Here is a 6961-nt window from a genome sequence, read left to right as displayed (position 1 = left end):
GCTAGAGCTTCCCCGGTCAACTGTAAGTGCTGTTATTGTGAAGTGGAAACGTCTAGGAGCAACAACGGCTCAGCCGCGAAGTGGTAGGCCACACAAGCTCACAGAACGGGACCGCAGAGTGCTGAAACACGTAGCGTGTAAAAAAAATGGTCTGTCCTCGGTTGCAACACTCACTACCGAGTTCCAAACTGACACTGGAAGCAACTTCGGCACAATAACTGTTAGTCAGGAGCTTCATGAAATGGGTTTCCATGGCCGAGCAGCCACACACAAGCCTAAGATCACCATGCACAATGCCAAGCATCGGCTGGAGTGGTGTAAAGCTAACCGCCATTGGACTCTGGAGCAGTGGAAACGTGTTCTCTGGAGTGATGAATCACGCTTCGCCATCTGGCAGTCCGATGGACGGATCTGGGTTTGGCGGATGCCAGGAGAATGCTACCTGCCCGAATGCATAGTGCCAACTGTAAAGTTTGGTGGAGGAGGAATAATGGACTGGGGCTGTTTTTCATGGTTCGGGCTAGGCCCCTTAGTTCCAGTGAAGGGAAATCTTAACGCAACAGCATACAATGAAGATTCTGTGCTTCCAATTTTGTGGCAACAGTTTGGGGAAGGCCCTTTCCTGTTTCAGCATGACAATGCCACCGTGCACAAAGCGAGGTCCATACAGAAATGGTTTGTCGAGATCGGTGTGGACGCACTTGACTGGCATGCACAGAGCCCTGACCTCAACCCCATCGAACACCTTTGGGATTAATTGGAACGCCGACTGCGAGCCAGGCCTAATCGCCCAACATCAGTGCCCGACCTCACTAATGCTCTTGTGGCTGAATGGAAGCAAGTCCCCACAGCAATGTTCCAACATCTAGTAGAAAGCCTTCCCAGAAGAGTGGAGGCTGTTTTGGACGCAAAGGGGGGAACCAACTCCATATTAATGCCCATGATTTTGGAATGAGATGTTCGACGAGCAAGTGTCCACATACTTTTGGTCATGCAGTGTATGTGTCGGGGTCCTACTCTGTCTTGTGTGTGCTGACAGCAGGTCATCAAAGAAGAGGCCCTCTGAAACCTCAACTGTCAGTTCATGGTAAAACGAGCACTAGTTATGTTTCCCACCATTAAGTTATTCCATCTTGATTTAAAGATGGCTAGATCACATTGATGCACGCGGCAATCCAGGGTTAACCTGGCTTTTTTCAGTGTCCTCTTGCCTGGACTAGGGATTTATAGTGTGGTTTCCATACGTTTTTCATCAATTCTGGGACCTCTCCCTTTAACACTACTGAGCCGAGTGGCTGTAGGCCTGATCCGCTGGCCTGGTTCCGCTGGCCTGGTTCCGCTGGCCTGGTTCCGCTGGCCTGGTTATCCACCACAGTTGCTGTAAACTGAAAAGGCCAACAACAACAACAACAACAAAAACAAGCACAACGCTACTGTCGGCACGATAGTGTGAAAAGAACAACACATTTCTTTACAGTTGGTCTTTTGTGTTTCAGTAAACAGTAGTGTTGCTGTCCAGTGGGCCTCTTGCTGCGTGACTGTGCCTTCCGTCTTTTTTCGCACAACAAACCACTTAATTGGTAGCCCAGCACTAATTAACGCATTGCATTGCAAAATCCTTCAGTCTCTCACCCCTCGCTCTTTATTTAACATCAAACGACCCACTCCGCTATGAGCGTAATGTTCCAACCAAACACAAGACATGGGTCTGTGTTCATAAAGGACAACGGGCAGCATTTGTCGCTTTCGAACGCCTCACTTTGAGAATAGGGTGGTGGATAAACTGGTGTTGACAAGGCTTTGTACTGTCAATACTAAACTGGAACAATAAAGGTTGAAAGCATTCCATCGGTGACTATAGTGGAATTACAATAGTCATGATGAAGGGGAAATATGTGGATCAACTTGGAATAGTGTCGCGATTGCAACAATCATTTTCTCTTTTTTTCAGGTTTCTTATTAGGACTATAAGGCTATGGCGTAAGCCAAACAGCACTTTGATTCAGTTATAGAGACTATTTCACGTGACAACCAAGTGATTTTCTACTGTATTTTCACTAAACCTCAATTCCCTCAATTACTTAGCATTCCAAATGGCACCCTGGTCAAAATTAGTTCACTCTATAGGGAGTAGTGACGCCATTTGGGACGCTGGCATTGTGATATACCGTCATATAAAGATACTGTACTCTACACCAAACAGTCCACCAACCAACACCTAATAATAATAATAATAATAAATAAATAATAATATGCTATTTAGCATAAAAACGTGAGGCGACATTTAGAGCAGAGCTATGTGTGATGAATGCCATGCAGTTACTATATTTCCATGAGTTGGATTCTACAGTGCATTCGGAAAGTATTCAGACCCCTTGACTTTTTTCCACGTTTTGTTACGTTACAGCCTTATTCTAAAATTGATTAAATAGTTGTTGTTTTTTTCCCCCCTCATCAATCTACACACACTACCCCATAATGACAAAGTAAAAACAGGTTTTTAGACGTTTTTGCAAATGTATAAAAATGTGTAAACTGAAATATCACATTTACATAAGTATTCAGACCCTTTACTCAGTACTTTGTTGAAAAACCTTTGGCAGCGATTACAGCCTTGAGTCTTCTTGGGTATGACGCTACAAGCTTGACACACCTGTATTTGGGGAGTTTCTCCCATTCTTCTCTGCAGATCCTCTCAAGCCCTGTCAGGTTGGATGAGGAGCGTCGCTGCACAGCTATTTTCAGGTCTCTCCAGAGATGTTCGATCAGGTTCAAGTCCAGGCTCTGGCTGGGCCACTCAAGGACATTCGGAGACTTGTCCTGAAGCCATTCCAGTGTTGTCTTGGCTGTGTGCTTAGGGTCATTGTCCTGTTGGAAGGTGAACCTTCGCCCCAGTCTGAGGTCCTGAGCACTCTGGAGCAGGATTTCATCAAGGATCTCTCTGTACTTCGCTCCGTTCAGCTTTCCCTCAATCCTGACTAGTCTCCCAGTCTCTGCTGAAAAACATCCCCACAGCATGATGCTGCCGTCACCATGGATGGTGCCAGGTTTCCTCCATACGTGACGCTTGGCATTCAGGCTAAATAGTTCAATCTTGGTTTCATCAGACCAGAGAATCTTGTTTCTCATGGTCTGAGAGTCCTTTAAGTGCTTTTTGGCAAACTCCAAGCGGGCCGACGTGTGCTTTTTACTTAAGAGTGGCTTCCGTCTGGCCATTACCATAAAGGCCTGATTGGTGGAGTGCCTCAGATGTTTGTCCTTCTGGAAGGTTCTCCCATCTCCACAGAGGAGCTCTGTCAGAGTGACCATTGGGTTCTTGGTCACCTCCCTGACCAAGGCCCCTCTCCCCCGTTTGCTCAGTTTCGCCAGGCGGACAGTTCTAGGTAGAGTCTTGGTGGTTCAAACTACTTCTTCCATTTAAAGATTTGATGGAGGCCACTGTGTTCTTGGGGACCTTCAATGCTGTAGAAATGTTTTGGGACCCTTCCCCAGATCTGTGCCTCGACACAATCATGTCTCGGAGCTCTACGGTCAATTCCTTCGACCTAATGGCTTGGTTTTTGCTCTGACATGCACTGTCAACTGTGGGACCTTACTGTATATGATTCGTTTTGAGAAGGCGTGGAAATCAGTCTTAGAGCTTTTTATTCTTAATTTATTAAAAGGTTTGTGAATATTGCAATTGTTAACTTTTTATGATCAATTGTTTTAAATCTGAAAATCAATATATAAAATGTAAAATCCTTCAAGTGATAAGCGCCAGATGAAAGGGATGGAGGGAGTGCTAGGCTACTAAGTCACTGAAGAACCAACCAAACTAAGGGGTGTGAATGTTTAAACGAAGTTGGGATCGTTAAAGCTTTCATTATGTAACTTTTGGGGCGACCCGACCAAAGAAGCGGTAGATCTGTTCTTTGTGCGCCATTTTCTACGCTTCCTGTTAAGTTTTCGTTTTTGCATGTTTTACTTTTTTTTTTACATGTTTTGTACACCAGCTTCAAACAGCTGAAAATACATTGTTTTGGGTTATGGAAAATGTATTTCACAGCGGTTTAGATGGTACAATGATTCTCTAAACTATACTGGCTTTTTTTGTCACATAAACTGAAATTAGGCGAACTATTAGAATTTTAGCAACCAGGAAATGACGGAGCGATTTCTGCATAGTGCAGCTGAGACCCAAACCGTTACTGGAAGCAGTGCGGGCCCCAAACAGCAGACAGACCGGCTCTTTACACCAAAGAAGTGCAATAAGGAATGGAGTGAGAAAATCACATCGCTGATTACAGAAATGATTGCAGTTGATATGCAGCCATTGTAAATGGTAGAGGATGTCGGCTTCACTGCCCTGTCTAGAACCAGACTACAAGATGACATGTCGGAAAAAAAATGTGACGGACCGGATGGAGAAATTGTACAATGATTTGCTCTGCAAGTACAAAGCGTGAGGTCTCAAACCCCAAGGGGTGCATGTTTAGTTTTTCCCCCTAACGCTACACAGCTGATTCAAATTATCAAAGCTTGATGATTAGTTTATTATTTCAATCCGCTGTGTAGTGCTAGGGAAAAAAACAAAACGTGCACCACTTGAGTTCCCGAAGGCATAGTTTTGGGAAACCCTGGTTTAAACTATAAAAACAATTGCAGTTAAATCATTAAGAAAATGTTTTTGTCACATCCCTAAAACAAACCAACAGAGCCACGGAACAGAAACAGAAAACTATCCCATTGTTTCTTTGAAGCTCTGGTCTCGGCACACAAGGGGCGACGCCACGACGATGAATTGTCCCCCAAAGAGTTCATCGATGGGTTGGACGGATTGTGAAAGGAGAAAAAGTAACTTTGCTTCTCTCTGCCTGGCTGTCCCATTTGAAGGAGATGTGAGTTGGCAGGGATGGAGAGGCTTGAAGATTAATGAGGGGGAGGGGTTCTGACAGGTCTTCCACTGGCCCTGCCTCTCCTGGGTGGCCCGATTGGTTTTGGATGTCAGTTTAGCTACTTAATCTTGTTTATGTGAAACAGCCACACTGGGAGAGGCCGGCCGGGCTGTCTGTCTGTCACTGTCTAGACATCAACCAGAGGGACAGAGAGGAGGAGAGGGACAGAGAGGAGGAGAGGGACAGAGAGGAGGAGGAGAGGGACTGGAGAGGGGCAGGAGAGGGACTGGAGAGGGGCAGGAGAGGGACCGGAGAGGGGCAGGAGAGGGACCGGAGAGGGGCAGGAGAGGGACCGGAGAGGGGCAGGAGAGGGACCGGAGAGGGGCAGGAGAGGGACAGTAGAGGGACCGGAGAGGGGCAGGAGAGGGACCGGAGAGGGGCAGGAGGGGCAGTAGAGGGACCGGAGAGGAGGGGCAGGAGAGGGACCGGAGAGGAGGAGAGGGACCAGAGAGGAGGAGAGGGACGGAGAGGGACCGGAGAGGGACAGAGAGGAGGAGAGGGGCAGGAGAGGGACCGGAGAGGGACAGAGAGGAGGAGAGGGACCGGAGAGGGACAGAGAGGGACCGGAGAGGGACCGGAGAGGGACCGGAGAGGGACCGGAGAGGGACCGGAGAGGAGGAGAGGGAACCGGAGAGGAGGAGAGGGACCGGAGAGGGACCGGAGAGGGACAGGAGAGGGACCGGAGAGGGACAGGAGAGGAGGAGAGGGACTGTAGAGGAGGAGAGGGACTGTAGAGGAGGAGAGGGACCGGAGAGGAGGAGAGGGACAGAGAGGGACCGAAGAGGAGGAGAGGGACCGGAGAGGAGGAGGAGAGGGGCCAGAGAGAAGGAGGAGGAGAGTGGCCGGAGAGGGACAGGAGAGGAGGAGAGGGACAGAGAGGAGGAGAGGGACAGAGAGGAGGAGAGGGACAGAGAGGAGGAGAGGGACAGAGAGGAGGAGAGGGACAGAGAGGAGAGGGACAGTAGAGGAGGAGAGGGACCGTAGAGGAGGAGAGGGGCGGTAGAGGAGGAGAGGGACAGTAGAGGAGGAGAGGGACCGGAGAGGAGGAGGAGGAGAGGGGCCAGAGAGGAGGAGGAGAGTGGCCGAAGAGGAGGAGAGGGACCGGAGAGGAGGAGGAGAGGGGCCAGAGAGAAGGAGGAGGAGAGTGGCCGGAGAGGGGCGGTAGAGGAGGAGAGGGACAGTAGAGGAGGAGAGGGACCGGAGAGGAGGAGGAGAGGGACCAGATGGGCCGAGAGGAGGCGGAGAGGGACCAGAGGTGGAGGAGGAGAGGGACAGAGAGGAGGCGAGGGACCAGAGAAGAGGAGAGGGACCAGAGAGGTCATGAGCTCATTAAGTTTTCCTATACTTTTCCGCAAAAAGATAGATTTAGAGTTAGATAAACCTGGATTTGGGACAAAATTACCCTGAAGGATTTTTACCACAATGAATTATCCAGCAAACTTTCTGGCAAACCAACAACCAGCAGAAGAAGCACAGCAGAAACCTCAAAATACCATCCAACCTGAAACTGAGTGAGTAATGTTCAATCTAGAGATATGTTTAAAGCCAACAAGTAAAAGGCATTACAATAATCTCAAGATATTTTACTTCATAAAGATTAAATGGTAAATTAGGACTACAGGGTTACAAAGCTTGCTAGGACAGGACAGACTTTAATGTGCACTGAGGTGTGACGTGAGAGGAGTGAAAGCCCTTAAACCCAATAATGGCAACAGAGAATCACAACCTCCACCATCCAAATGCAGAGGCCTCTGAGACCATCTGCCCCATGGCTTCCTTACATCGCTGTGTAAAGCCTATCATAGTACAGTTACCCTTAGAAATGTAAAACGACACTGTACGAAAAGACTACAAACAGAAGCTCCTCAGGGAGAGGAGAAAAGTCTATTAGTAGGGTGGCTGAAGTCTTTAGCAATTTTTAGGGCCTTCCTCTGACACCGCCTGGTACAGAGGTCCTGGATGGCAGAAGCCTTGGCCCCAGTGATGTACAGGGCCGTACGCACTACCCTCTGTAGCACCTTGTT

The sequence above is a fragment of the Coregonus clupeaformis genome, unplaced genomic scaffold, assembly GCF_020615455.1.
Source record: "Coregonus clupeaformis isolate EN_2021a unplaced genomic scaffold, ASM2061545v1 scaf0935, whole genome shotgun sequence".
NCBI lineage: Eukaryota > Metazoa > Chordata > Actinopteri > Salmoniformes > Salmonidae > Coregonus > Coregonus clupeaformis.
This window is presented reverse-complemented; position numbering follows the sequence as displayed.